The sequence below is a fragment of the Somniosus microcephalus genome, chromosome 23 (genome assembly GCF_052327205.1).
Source record: "Somniosus microcephalus isolate GS21.2 chromosome 23, FLI_Smic_1.0, whole genome shotgun sequence".
NCBI lineage: Eukaryota > Metazoa > Chordata > Chondrichthyes > Squaliformes > Somniosidae > Somniosus > Somniosus microcephalus.
In genome coordinates, this window is record NC_141009.1 from 36,394,797 (window position 1) to 36,409,971 (window position 15,175).

Here is a 15,175-nt window from a genome sequence, read left to right on the forward strand (position 1 = left end):
ATCATGGTGCATTTCGGGGTGAGGTTTTCAATTTTTTTTTCTTTTGCAAAATTATTGAGTTGTAATGAGTGTTTTGAAGCAGTGGCTTTCATTTTTGATACTGGAAGAATGTTAAACCTTGATGTAATTACCAATCCTTGCTGGGACTTTCTTAAACTATCAGTGTGGTAATTCACACGTGCTCTATTCCAACTATTCGAGACAATTGCAGTTGTCTGACTTTTGAGACAGGCTGGGTGATTCTATGGGTACAGGCTGACTGGTGGGCATCTTGTGATAGAAGTAACAGTTAACCTTTTTGGAAGAATGAGAGCAGTCGGGAGTGAAAACCATTTTGGGTGTGTTAGCAGACCAGATAGTTTATATCAAAGCAGTGAAAAAATGAAACTGATTATTAAATCGGACCCATTAAGTCCAATATTTATTTTATTTCCCCGATTTCTGGAATGGGGAAAAATGTAGAAGTGAAGGGGAAAAATAGAATCCACTGAAAAATATCCATAGTGCAAGGATTATTTTTTCAACTGGTCCTGGCTATGACACTCTTGTACTGTAGACTATATGATACCTTATAAAGCTTGATATATCAGAAGATGCTAATTGCTCTTCAGAATTAGTGTTGCTTACTAAGCACCTAGAAAACCAAAGAAATTCATATTGTTGGTGTCACCCATTCAAACGTACCTGGTAGTTATCTTCTAATTGCATGCCACATTTTTAAGTTCACTTGAGTTGAATCTCATGTAGTATCTCATGTAGTACAGGAAACTTTGGTTTATCCGGAGGTTGTATGTCCGGAAACCTCGATCTAATCAGCAGCCGTTTTGTTTGTTTAAAAAAATGCTAGGGGAAGAAAAAAAAAAGTCAGGCTGTGGAAAGCATCTCTGTAGCTTAGCAACAGCTTCAGAGACGCTTCCAAGGTACGGGCCGAGTGTTTACAAGCTGTTGCTAAGCAACAGTGTTTGTTATCAGATACGGAGATGAAAACCTCCGTATCCTTCAACATTAGTGCTGGTCTATCCGGAAGTTTTGATCTAACGGCACCAGCTCGGTCCCGCCGGTGCCGGATATCGCCAAGTTTCCTGTATATGAGCAAAGGCCTAGAAATTTAACTTGCCTTAACCCTTAAAGTAATAACTAACAAAATTCCACCATATTTTTTTAGAACTCAAAGCTACAGTAATGGTACATAGTATAGAACACAGAACTGGAAGAACTAATCAAATATATTTCTTACAATTGATTCTAATGTGCTATTTTTGGATGTATTGCAGGCGTGCTTCTATAGTCCTCCAAAGTGTTGGATGTATTGCAGGCGTGCTTCTATAGTCCTCCAAAGTGTTGGATGTATTGCAGGCGTGCTTCTATAGTCCTCCAAAGTGTTGGATGTATTGCAGGCGTGCTTCTATAGTCCTCCAAAGTGTTAGTGTTGCCAGGAGATTGAAACCTAAGACAAGCCAGAATATTTTCTGATTGCAATCCTAGATTTTGATCGCAGAGTTTTTAGCTCACTGAACAGAATTGGTAGAGTGCAGTGGTAGGTAAGTAATAATAATATGCAAGAATGCTATTTTTCATCTTCATTCTTGATGTAATAGAAGATTTATTAGACTGATCTATTAAACTATTTCACAAAATAGAGTTGTGCAGTATATTTGGTAGCAATGTCAAATTGTGGTCCAGACCCTTTGACACAAATGAGTTTATATAAATCATTGTCAAGTGGTAATAATTATAATGTTGGTTATTGGGTTAAAAAAAAATGGCATTTTGTTTGCTTATGTAGATTGCCACTCGTATTCGTGAAATAAACCTATTGTGTAAAACTGCAGCAGAGCCCCCTACCCAATCTCTGAGGAATTTATAAACGTAAGTGCCATACTAAACCGGTAAATTGTTTTGTGTTTCCAATGTATTCTAATGCAGTAGATTATGATTTCAGTTGAAATGAAATGAAATTCTACAGTAGCATATTATGACTTGTTTTAATACACTTGAGCCATAGTTCAGTGTAGAACTGCTGTAATCAATAACATGATTTTACACTTGATCCATTGTATTCCAATTGAAAGTTACAGTATTTTGAAACCATTTTCTATTCATGGATCATGCAGATTCTTGTGCAGATTAAAATAATCTTCCTCGATTTAGGTTTTGTATAAAGTAAATTATTTGGCTGCCATAATGTCTAAATCTTTACATATTTACATATTATAAAAACTCCACACACCTAGGGGAGTGAGGTACTTTAACAGACATTTTGAAGTAAATGCATGCAGCTCTGCATTGCGATACAAAATACTGTTATCTAGGATTTTGCATATTTTCATTCTTGTTGATGCAGCACGTACTGTAGTATTTTGGATAAGTGCCATAATTAGAAACTGTCTCCTGGCTATCCGTGTAATCCAGTAAGTAGGAAGTACCAAGTATTTGTGCAAAGATATGCTCAGGATACCAGCTTGAATAATTTGAATTGATGCTCAAGCTTTTCTCGAATATAGAGAGTACTATTTCATTGACTCTTGGATATAATTCTGCTCTTTTGGGAGTAATTTTGCAACCTGCTTAATTCTTGGTTTATTAAACTTGTGCAAAATGAATTGAACCCCCAGTTTATTGTCACAACTGATTCACTTGAAAATTATTGACCTTGTGTCTGCATGCAACTAGTATCTGTAAATGGCTGAATTTTCAAATACAGTACCGTAACTGGTCTCCATTGAGCATGCTCACTTCAGTGAATTAAACCCTGTTGGGAAGCTGTAGCGTTTGATCACAATTCTTTGAATGTGAGGTAAACACGGGTGATTTGATGAAAAGAAAGGACTTGTATATTAGTTATGTACTGAACTAGCTAATTGGTTTGTGTTTTTCTTCATAAACGTGTATTACAATAGCCTACTGGCTTTTATCATGAAGCAATTTCTATCTTTGTCTATGGATTTTTGTACAGGTCTGCCTCTACTGACATTCAGAAGATAGCGCATTTTATGCTGTAGATATCACCATTTGGCATTTGACTGTCTTAGTACTGTAATTATGAAAGGCAATGGATAGGAGCAAATTAACTAAATTTGCCATTTCACTGTTGCTTTCTATTGACATGATTTTTATGAATGAGGATTGATACACTGTCAAAAGAATTTCATAAATTGACACATTCAATAATTGGTTGTATTAGCAGTGCCGTACAGTGAGGTGTTAACAAAGAATCTTGACAGGGAGATGTTCTTCCCAAAGAAAAGGAATGTATGGATTTAAAACTGCTTCAGTATTTTTACTAAGTGATGTGGTTGTAATCATGATGTAACAATAATGTCTGGCCTGCAGTGCTTGCAATGTTAAGCATTATGGTGCTTTGGTATTTTAGAATGGAAATCATTTCCCCTTCTCCTTTTGTCTTAATTTACATATGCAAACTGAAATGCATTTAATCTGCTTGCAGTTGTACTGCACTTTTATATCATAAATTTGTGTTTGAATGTAAAATAACACCAATTTTTCCCTCAGTGATTTTGTCCAATGGCTATTCTTCTATTCCTAAATGGTTGCAGATGACTTCCGCGTGCGTGCGTGTTCGTTCGTGGGATGTCGACGTTGTTGGCAAGGCCAGCATTCGTTGCCCATCCCTAGTTGCCCTCGAGTAGGTGGTGGTGAGCCGCCGCCTTGAACCGCTGCAGTCCGTGTGGTGAAGGTACTCCCGCAGTGCTGTTAGGGAGGGAGTTCCAGGATTTTGACCCAGCGATGATGACGGAACGGCTATATACTTCCAAGCCAGGATGGTGTGTGACTTGGAGGTGGTGGTGTTCCCATGCGCCTGCTGCCCTTGTCCTTCTAGGTGGAAGAGGGCGCAGGTTTGGGAGGTGCTGCCGAAGAAGTCTTGGCGAGTTGCTGCAGTGCATCTTATAGATGGTACACACTGCAGCCAATGTACGCCGGTGGTGGAGGGAGTGAATGTTTAAGGTGGTGGATGGGGTGCCAATCAAGCGGGCTGCTTTGTCCTGGATGGTGTCGAGCTTCTTGGGTGTTGGAGCTGCACTCATCCAGGCAAGTGGGGAGTGTGTGTGCGTGAGATTCTAATCTTAGTTGTAATTTATTACTAATTATTGAAATTAAGCATCGTAGGACTTTGTAGTAATATTGATCTGTAATGAGATTTTAGAACTTGGGGAAACCATAGGGGATACAGCTGGGAGACACAGGGTTAAGTCAATTTGCATTATTTGAAAATTTGCCTGTAGCAGAAATGGGAGAAATTTTCAATTTTATCTGCTAATTGTAACACATTTTTGGAACTGATCGAGGTTTATGTGTTTTGTTTCAATTGGGTATTTTAAATACGAATTCATATTTTGCCCTCTTATTGTGTGAACTGAGAGGTGCAATGGACTGGAAAACTGTTGTTTCACATCTGTGACCTGGATTTAGATATAACCGGAACAGATTAGTGTTGTTTGTATCTTTTGATGTTGTACTTTGTAATATATTTGGGCTGTCCCAATTCAGATATCGATGCAAATCTGCCGTAAAAAATTGCCTTTTTACAAAATGAGTGCAAATGCTCCATTTATGCCGTTGTTCACAACCCAAAGCATTTTCTACTTCTAGTACAATTCCAGTTTGCAAACGATTCTTTGCCAAATGAATTTGCCTCTTTATTGTTGGCCAGCAGGCAATTTTTTTTTAGGGAAAGTGGCTGTAGTGAAACAATCTTGTAATTATTTTCAGATTATCCATTATTATGCTCTATATATTAATAGATTGTTAATTCTGTTATATATTCTTAGTGATAAAATCACGCTATCTGTTAGACTGTCATTCGTCACTCTAATTTCAACACTTCAAAAAAAAAAAAAAAAATTTTTCTTCTGCCTTTCTCTCCTCTTCGGAAGACATTGACTTTTCCTTCATCAATGTTGTCGGCCTCCAGCATCACTTTCATATGCAAGTATGCACTGGCTGATTTATGTTCTCCTCCCTTGCCCATGGGTGCTGAAGCCATTTGCAATAGCCAGCTGATGCCATGGCTAATAGTAATGAATGTGGCACAGGCAGAGAATAACAACTCCCAATACATAAATGCCCAGTGATCCTGCTTAAAAAGAAAAGTGCATGTGAGGAAGGATGAGACTTGGTTGTGATTGCCTAAAATTCATCAAAAATTGAATCACACTTTTGTTCATATTCCCAGAGTTAATGGGATTTTTTTTAATGCACAGTAAGATTTATATGGGGGGGTGTGTTCATAGATTTCATTTTCAAGGGGTTCCTCTGCATCAACATAAAATGATGTATGATTCAAAAAGGTTACACCCCAATTTAAAAGTATACTGTGCATTCAACTGTAATGAGCAGCCTTCATAGGATAACAATTCCCAGAAAATATTACACCGCATCGGTCACATTGTACTGAGTGTCATGTGAAACAGTGGCTTCAGAATATACTGTCTTCACTCTTTCTTGTTATTTTGATCCTTTTTTTGTTTGAAAACAATAAATTTAGTTACCGATGAAATTAATTTCTGCTTGTCGTTAAACTTGAGTTGTATAGGCTATGTTTTTGCTTCACTCACTAAGTTTAGTTCTACTTTTTGTTGTGTTCGACACTTACGCGCACACATTTTGTGTAACTTGTTTTAGTATTGCAAATTCTATTTTTCAAGGATTATAGCCATGGTTAATATTGAGGTTATTGCATTTCATTGTTCTCAGTGATTTATATATACTGTATGTGATGGCAAAAAATGTAGCATTTCAGATGAGTAAAGTAACAACAAGCTAAATTATTCTCGGTGATTTTATATATAATTTAGCTCGTTGCTACTTTATTCTCAACTGAAATGCTACATTTTTTGCCATCACATGTGATCACTCAAAGAAATTGGTGCATTTTATTAGTGTATGTCATCTGACATTGGGATAAAGTACAAAATTACTCTGTACTTAAAAGATTCCTACCTGTATGGCAGTAGTTGTTGTCCTGTATCCAGCTGCTGAGGTGACAGTTTCTCAAAGAACTACTATACCTATATTTTGTTTCAAACTTCATGTACATTGCTTTTACTGTTTGGAAATTGTACATGGCTATGGTCTTACTGGTGATAAATATATTTTAAGGCGACTTGACTTTAAGACTGCTTTCAATAATAAAGCACAATAAAATACCACAGCAGTTCCTTTCTTGGAATTGAATTTTCGGCTTTTCACCAGCAGTTTTATTGAATTACAATGAGTTGTGTATAATACTGTAATGAAACAAATTATTTGGAGATGTGTGAAGTATTTTCTACCACTCAATCCCCTTTTTGTTATCTTTAAAACCAGATCTTCCAATAAATAAAGATGGATTAGTCAAATAAGATCTCCAGAAATGAGTTTGTCTGATTGAGCTTCATCCAAGAATGATGTATAGCTGATTTTTAAAGGCTGGGAGCATGTATTTATTTTCATAGAGTTCTTTTGCATTATAGTCCTACAGATTCTGGATTAAGCATTTGTCGCTGAAATTTTATACTTCCAAGATTTAGTTCCTTGTTGCTACCTGAAGAATTGCCCCCCAGTATTTTTTTTTTGTTTGAAATTTGGTGTGTTCTGAACAGCTTAGACTTGTCAAGAGAAAGATGTATTTTTGTCTGCATGATCCTACCTTTCACAGCTTCAAAACATAGATCAGAATCTAATGTATTAAATTTATCTTAATTTAAGCAAACCGTTTCATGAAATTTCCTGAGGAGATTGTCGAGAGCTTAAGCCCAAGAAGTGTTGTCTCAATCAGCCTCAAAATGGCAGATAATTGTGTCTGCAAGGAGTCATGTTATGAAATGGCTGAATCTGCAGTGAAGAGTCTGCATTGAGCATGCTCAGGTCATTGAATTATAGCCTATAGGGGGAGATGAAGAGTAGAAGCAGAGAAACTGTCTTCAGCAGGAACTGGGGTTTACAGCTGCTTGAGTCTTTGTCCAAAAAGAGGTATCAAAATGACCTGTAGATCTTCACTTTTGAAGACTTTGCCTTCTCTACAGGTAATTTTTGCCTGCTGCTTGTGACCCAACACTTTGAGCTTTCAAATCTGTCAGCAATCTTCCCACATAGTTTATCACCAAAAAAAGCGATTCTCCCAAATAGTTGTCCTAAGTTTAAAGATCAGGGCAATGATCAGTAGCTTAGAAAATGTTGAAATCAAGTTGAACAAAAGTACAAGGTAACTATTTGGTGGGGAAACTTTAAACTGGGCTGCCTTTTAATGACACAAATTATATTGCTTCATGTTGGATTGCGACAGTTACAGCATTGGTAATTGAAATGTTTTTTTCGAGTAGCTGAGAATAGAATGAGTGCACTTGTCATTTGAGGTAACTTGGTAGATACTTGTGGACCCAACGTTTAGCAATTCTAAAACAATATAGAGGACACAGTAAGAACATAGCAGGTCTGTCAAAAAAATACAGCAGGTGAGTTGGAAGTACTTTTTTTTAAACTTGGTGTAGCAATTTCTTCCCCAATAAATTAACAAGACAGGCCCAACTTGTGATACATACATGTGATCTAAAATTGCCAAAATCCTGATCTGCAAACATTGATGGCAATCAACCAATGGTATTGTACATTTCAACAGTTGAAATTGCATGATTCCGATACCTTGCAGTAAGTCACAGTATACTGGGCATTTTATACTAGCTGTCTGGTGACAACACTTTTTAGCTTAAATGAAAATTAAACTCTGTATAATCTTGAGGATTGTAGGTGATTGTACAACATTGATTTATGCTGTGTGTCTTAATACAAAGATGGGTGCTGCTTCCTCAATGGATGTTAAAAGAAAGCTGAGGAGTCCTATGAAGTTTTCTGGTGAGAAAGATCTAAATTAATAAACTTAAACTTAAAAAAACACTGCTTTATCTTTCCTCGCTTGAGGACTTCTTGTGCACACTTATTTGTGCTTCCATATTTTTCTCGTTTCTAAGCATTTATGAGCTTGAAAGGACAGTGAGCTGAAGTAGTTTTGGCAGATAGAGAAAATTAATAGCATTGAAATTTATTTTGTTGGCTGTAGGAAACTGTATTTTGGAAGTTGTTAAATTTACAGTAAGTTACTTGTAGTTTTATCAGGAAATGGGAATTCTATTCCTAACACCATTTTATAGTAGCTTGAGTATCTACATGCAGTCTTGTATGTGATGGATATGAGCAAAATCAATGTCAGAAATTGGGTGGATAATTGCACCCAAGGCATTTTATAGTCCAGAAGTATGTTGATTAACTAGTCACAAAAAAAAGCTCTGTTGTTGACCTGTTTCATTTTTGAGCTCTCACCATAACATGTGCTGCATGGAGCAAAGCTGTCCATGGGTTAACTTTGCCGCTTGAATCTTTATTAAATGTGTTGCATAGTGTTATTCATGACATCGGCTGTAGTCCTTCTTAAACCACACTCTTTGCCATCTCGACTGTAGAGTGTTGTGTACTCTGCTGGGCTCTTGCACACATTTATTGAATCAGTTAAAATATTTTGAGTGGGTTGGCAATTTGGCTGTCGTTACAGTATCCAGTTGACTTCTTTAAGCATTTCAGTGTGCTGTATGTCATTTTTTTTCCTTCAGAAGGTCTGGTTGAAATGTAGCTCTTGATGTGCATTGTTGACAGCCAATATCGCATACGCAGCATTTTCTTAACTGCTAATGAAAATTTGTAATATAACTGCAGTTTGTTTTTTTAGCATGAAATTGAGTAAAGTGTAGTGTGTCCACCATAACTTGAGACAGCGAAGTCAGAGAGAAATGAAAGGCAGATGAAGGGAACTTTTAATATGAAATGCCTTCACATGACTGGCTAATGGCTTCAGTTGGTGAGCTGCTCGTGGATGTTTTTTTTTTCCTAAGGTATTGTTGAGACTTCATTAGCCAGTAAGATGGAAATAATTTGATGTAGGTGGAGCCAACACAAGAGCTGAAAATATCTAGGGCAATTTTCCTGATCCTGCTGCATATGAGGTGTCTAGAGAGCCTCAGTTGCTATACAGGGAAGTGATTTTTATCTGGGCAAAGAAAACACTCACACTTTTATATAAGGTAGCTTTGCATTATATTGGTGTTATAAATGTTAACATTGTCGCATTCTCAATCAGATGTACTATTGAATTCAAAGTTAATAAGATACTGTTCATGCAGTAATTGGAGATTGCATTTTTTTGCCCATGTATCATCAACAAATGGAGTAAAAGATTGTTAAATGTCTCTACAATAATAATTGTGTTGCTGTATAGACTTACTGTGCTGAGATTTAAAGATTTTAGAATATTGTTACTTTAATATGCAGTCCATGTAATGTTAAAGTTAGGTAGCAAAGAGCAACCCCCTCTGTCTGCTTTCTATCTCTTCTCTCCCCCCCCCCCCCCCCCCAAATCCATTGTGGAATGATTACGTGACACTTGCAAATGGGAAGCTTTCTCTCTGAAGTCGGAAGCTTTTGTCAGGGGATTCCTGTCCCTATGTGATACATACTCCAGGAGAGCTGTGCGCCAAACATTTGCCCACAATTCCATTGTGTTGTTCCTTCACTAAATTGTGAGTTCTAAATTATTATACAATGTAAATTAGAAACTGCAACTTGGAATTTTGAAGTTTCATTAATACATTTTAGGAGGCAGGTTAGAACAATGCTTGCAACAAATTATTTTAATTTCCAGTTACTCAGTAATTGGTGATAATGATATATGTGACTGAAAAATTTGAAAGTCAGTGAACTGCAGTTTCAAACCAAGTATAAAAATTACAGAGGAGTAATTACAAAGGAGTTTCCCTGCTGTCTGCCACAGGGAAAGTCATCGCAAGAATCCTCCTCAATCGCATTCTCCCAGTGGCTGAAGAGCTCCTCCCAGAGTCGCAATGCGGATTCCGCCCACTAAGGGGCACAATGGACATGATCTTCACCGCGCACCAATTACAAGAGAAATGCAGGGAACAGCACCAACCGCTGTACATGGCCTTCTTTGACCTCACAAAGGCCTTTGACACTGTCAACTGTGAGGGATTGTTACCATCCTCCGCCTACTTCACGACGACATGCAAGCAGTGATCCTGACCAATGGTTCCACCACAGACCCAATTCATGTACGGACCGGGGTCAAGCAAGGCTGTGTCATCGCACCAACGCTGTTCTCGATCTTCCTTGCGGCAATGCTCCATCTCGCCCTCTAAGCTCCCCACTGGAGTGGAGCTAATGTACAGAACAAACGGGAAACTGTTCAACCTCCGTCGCCTCCAGTCCAGATCCAAGGTCGTCCCTGCCTCTGTCGTCGAATTACAGTATGCAGACGACGTTTGCGCACACTAGGAGGTCGAACTCCAAACCATCGTTAACACCTTCACCAAAGCGTACAAGAGCATAGGCCTTACACTAAACGCCCGTAAGACAAAGGTCCTCTACCAACCTGCCCCTACCACACAGTACTGCCCCCCCCCCCCCGCCGATTATCAAAATCCACGACAAGGCCTTGGACAACGTGGACCACTTTCCATACCTCGGGAGCCTACTGTCAACAAGGGCAGACATCGATGACGAAGTCCAACACCGCCTTCAGTGTGCCAGTGCAGCCTTCGGTCGTCTGAGGCAGAGAGTGTTTGAAGACCAAGACCTCAAACCCGACACTAAGCTCATGGTCTACAGATCAGCAGTGATACCCGCCCTGCTGTATGCCTCAGAGACATGGACCATGTACAGCAGGCACCTCAAAGCACTGGAGAGGTACCACCAACGCTGCCTCCGCAAGATCCTGCAAATCCATTGGCAGGATAGGCGCACCAATGTCGGTGTTCTCGCTCAGGCCAACATCCCCAGCATCGAAGCTTTGACCACGCTCAATCAGCTCCGATGGACTGGTCACATCGTCCACATGCCCGATAAGAGACTCCCAAAACAAGCGCTCTACTCGGAGCTCTGACACGGCAAGAGAGCCCCAGGTGGGCAGAGGAAACGCTTCAAGGACACCCTCAAAGCCTCCTTGGAAAAAGTGCAACATCCCCACCGACACCTAGGAATCCCTGGCCCAAGACCGCACAAAGTGGAGGAGAAGCATCCGGGAAGGCGCCAAACACCTCGAGTCTCTTCGCCGGGAGCAAGCGGAAGGAGTGCACGTCAACCCAAGCACCCCACCCACCCGCCCCTTCGACCACCGTCTGCCCCACCTGTGACAGAGACTGTAGGTCCCGCATTGGACTCATCAGTTACCTGCAAACTCATTTTTAATGTGGAAGCAAGTCCTCGGTTCTGAGGGACTGCTCAGATATGACAATGATAAGAATTAAAGTTTATTCCATCCAAATCTTGTTAGAATTTTAATTGTACAAATTACTCTGCTTTTTTGTGATGTCTCTGTGAGAAAAATAAGTTAATTTCAGTATTTTAATCTGCACATACCTGATTATAAAGGTTGAACTGAGCAAAATGAATAGTTCAAAACTGGAATTACAAAGCTTTTTAATTTGCTGTAAATTGAACCTATAAGATTAGTAGTTAAGGTTTCATAAAATTATTATTTTATTGGAAATATTGTGGAATAACACCTACACCCTCCTTTGGACAGTGCAGAAAAAAGTATTACTTCAAAGTACAATTTGTTGTTTAATTACAGGTTCATTCAAGCATAAGGCACTTCAGATAATGTCTTTATTATTTGTCAGCTCATCCAGTCCAGTTAGGAAATTGGAACTTCACTTGGCTTACCAAATTTCCTTTAAAGAACCTTTTTAGTTGCATTTACACAACCTCCGTCACTCCTCCCAACCTAAAAGTGTGACTCCTACTGGGCGATCATCAGTTCTTTTTCCTCTCACAAACAGCATGAATTGCCTGAGTTTCATTTAGTGAGAGAGGTTTTTTCCTTGATACTTAATGTGCGTGTTTTCAGTCTGCAGCTTGTTCTATTTGTTTAAAAAAAAAATCTCAAAACCTAGAACAACTACAACACAGGAAAGCCTTTTCTCTGCTGCTGCTTTTTTCTAGACAATTATTTTGCTGCCTCCAACGTTTTTCTTTGCCTATTTTCTGAATAGATTCCAATGCTCTTTCAAGAGGGAATGAAGTATCTTCTGTTACACTTGAAGTTGGGTGTGAGGAAGCGCGTATGTAAATCCAAACACCCTGAGCTGCCATCGGGCACTACGTTAGAGAAGGAGTAGACAGGGAGATCCGTGGGCTTTCTGTCTTTGGGTGCTAGTGTGAAGGAGCTATTTGATTTACTAATGTTAGGTGCAATGATCTCTGCACAGTGAAAACAATAGCTGGCAGTGACATCCTGTCTTGGCTTAAGTTTGGGAAAGTACTTCAGTTTTAAGACAAGGCATCCCCCCCCCCACCCCCCCCCCCCCCCCAGTGAACTGCACACTGCAATCATCAGCGAACATCCCCACTTATATCTATCTGCTGTGATCTGCAGGTTGGAAGATTTGCTGTAGAGCCTTCTCCCTCTGTTTCTTAATGGACAGAGGAGCCCATTACAGAATCTTTGTTAACATATGAGCTGGACAAGCTCAAACACGGTACAGTAGTTTCCACTCATACACCTCAACCGATTCTGTTTGTACCTATCTACTGTAGATCAGGATTTTTTAAAAATTTGTTCATGGGATGTGGGCGTCGCTGGCAAGGCCAACATTTATTGCCCATCCCTAGTTGCCCTTGAACCACTTCGGTCCTTGTGGTGAAGGTACTCCCACAGTGCTGTTAGGGAGGGAGTTCCATGATTTTGACCCAGCGACGATGAAGAATCGGCGATATTCTTCTAAGTCAGGATGGTGTGTGACTTGGAGGGGAACTTGGAGGTGGTGGTGTTCCCATGCGCCTGCTGCCCTTGTCCTTCTAGGTGGAAGAGGTTGCGGGTTTGGGAGGTGCTGCCGAAGAAGCCGTAGCGAGTTGCTGCAGTGCATCTTGTAGATGGTACACACTGCAGCCATGGTGTGCCGGTGGTGGAGGGAGTGAATGTTTAAGGTGGTGGCTGGTGTGCCAATCAAGTGGGCTGCTTCATCTTGGATGGTGTTGAGCTTTTTGAGTGTTGTTGAAGCTGCACTCATCCAGGCGATTTGCATTGTGGATGCGAGGTTTAGAACATGGCTGTTCCCGACCGTGAATCCAATAAACAGAGCATAATGTATCTGCAGAATACAATACAAGCTTGCTTTGACAATAGGTAAGTTGTATTTGTAAGTGGTTGGGCTAGCTCTTTCGCCTTGTAGAATCCATAAAACCTTTCCTAGATTAAATTGAAGGAACAGTTAGTAAATGTTACTGTAGGTCAACAATAGGAAACATTGAAGCAGCAGATTGAGAGGGAATAAATCCAATATATTCCTGTAAGGAAAAAAGGGAGCATATCGAGGGCTGGGTTCTTTGGATGAATATGGAGATTAAATGAAATTTGAAACTTAAAAAAAAGGATGCATTTAGTGCTTACAGAGCGATAAAGCTAAAGAACAGAGGAAAGCTACCTAAAGATGGAAAGAGCACAAAAGAGAAAATTAGCAAAATATATCGAGTAATAAGACTTTCTACAGACACATTAGTAAGCTGATGAATAGTGCAAGCTTGTAATAGTGAGTGAGAGAATGGCAGAAATACAAATAAGTACTTATTTTTCAAAGAAAGATGCTGCTGAAGAAGTTACTGAAAACAAAGATAGACAAATCATCAGGACCAGGCTGTTTGCATCCAACGATCCTGAGGGAGGTTAGGGAGGAAATAATCGGGACTTCAACCATAACTTCCCAAAATTTGGTGGAAAAGAAATTGATGCCAGAGGACTGGAGGTTGGCAAATGTTACTCCCCACAAAAGGAGACTGCGATAAAACAGGAAATTATCGGCCAGTTAATCTTAATTCAGTTATCAAAAAGCTACTAGAGTCTATAATACAGGATGAAATTAATATGCATTTGGAGAGAAGTTAATCAGATTTGGCATATTCTAAAAGAAAAGATATGTTTGACCAACTTTCTGGAATTCTTTTTTAGAAACAGGATAAAGGAACTGCTGTGGATGTGGTTTATATTGATTTTTTTTTTTAGAAATGAGGTGCTGCACTACAAATGACTTGCGACAAAGAAAATGTCACCTGGAATTAAGGGAGATGTGGTTCTATGAAAAGAGATGTTTGGAGAGCAGCAAACCACAGTTATTGAATGAAAGGATGTTTTCTGAAATAGAAAAGTGTAATGGGCAGTGTTCCTTAGAGGTTTTTATTGGAACCACTCTTCTTGCTATATACGTTCATGATGTGGACTTAGAAATTGAGGGAATAAATTCCAAATTTGCTGATGGGGACCAAATTAGAGATTATGGCAAATTTTGGCAAAGATTGTAAAAGACTAGAAGGCAGCAGGATGGGCAGATAGGCTTGTAATGCAGGTCAATGTAGAGCCCATTGAGTACAGTTCCCACCGCTTGGATCTTCTCCATTGCTGACCGTCGTGTATGTCTGAACCTCGGAATTTTATGGAAACATTCGTTTTGACATGTCAGGTGCCATCTCTTCGAAAGATAATTTCACGATTAGTGGGATTGTCAATATATTTTTATATGCAAATTTCTATACACTGATGGCTTCACTTTTCCTCACATTATAAATAATGACATTTATATATTTGATGTGTTCATAAGAAATTCCCTCAACCCAAGACATTAAGGTGGCTTGTACACAACAAAATTAAACTTCTGGTTCTTTTTCATCATCAGTGGAGCAGTGACTACCTATATTAAGTACCTCAATAAATGGTCTGTTGATTGCTCTTGCTGTTCCTTATTTACCTCTTCAGAGTACCAAGTTGTTTATAAATCACCCAGCTGCTTTTGGAGTAACACAAACTTGTTCAGGAAACTTTGGTTTATCCGGAGGTTAACTGTCTGGAATGCTCGAGCCACCGGCAAAAATCAGGAGCTGTTTCGTTAGTTTTTTTTCTTTTTGTTGCTTTTTTTTCCACCAGTCAGGCTCTGCAAGGTCTCGCAAGCGTCTCTGTAGCTTAGCAACAGCTTCAGCAAGGTACGCCTGACTGTTTAGAAGCTGTTGCTAAGCAACAGGGTTTGTTGCCAGATACGGAGCTCAAAACCTCCATATGTTTCAGCATTACCGCTGGTTTGTCCGGCAGTTTTGATGGGACGGCAACAGCTCGGTCCCGTCGGTGCCG

General features: G+C 39.4%; 1 protein-coding gene across 7 annotated transcripts in view; it reads left to right on the top strand.

Moving 5' to 3' along the window:
• Positions 1-15,175, top strand: part of LOC147101823 (histone-lysine N-methyltransferase EHMT1-like) — a 158,397-nt gene that overhangs the window by 36,754 nt on the left and 106,468 nt on the right. Inside the window, exon 1 of one of the 7 annotated variants that reach the window (XM_085965790.1) lies at positions 1,723-1,869. The exons of the other annotated variants lie outside the window; for them this stretch is intronic. The gene's annotated coding sequence lies outside the window, so the exon portion shown is untranslated. Of the gene's footprint in view, positions 1-1,722; positions 1,870-15,175 lie in introns of those variants that run through there. 7 annotated transcript variants of the gene reach the window in all.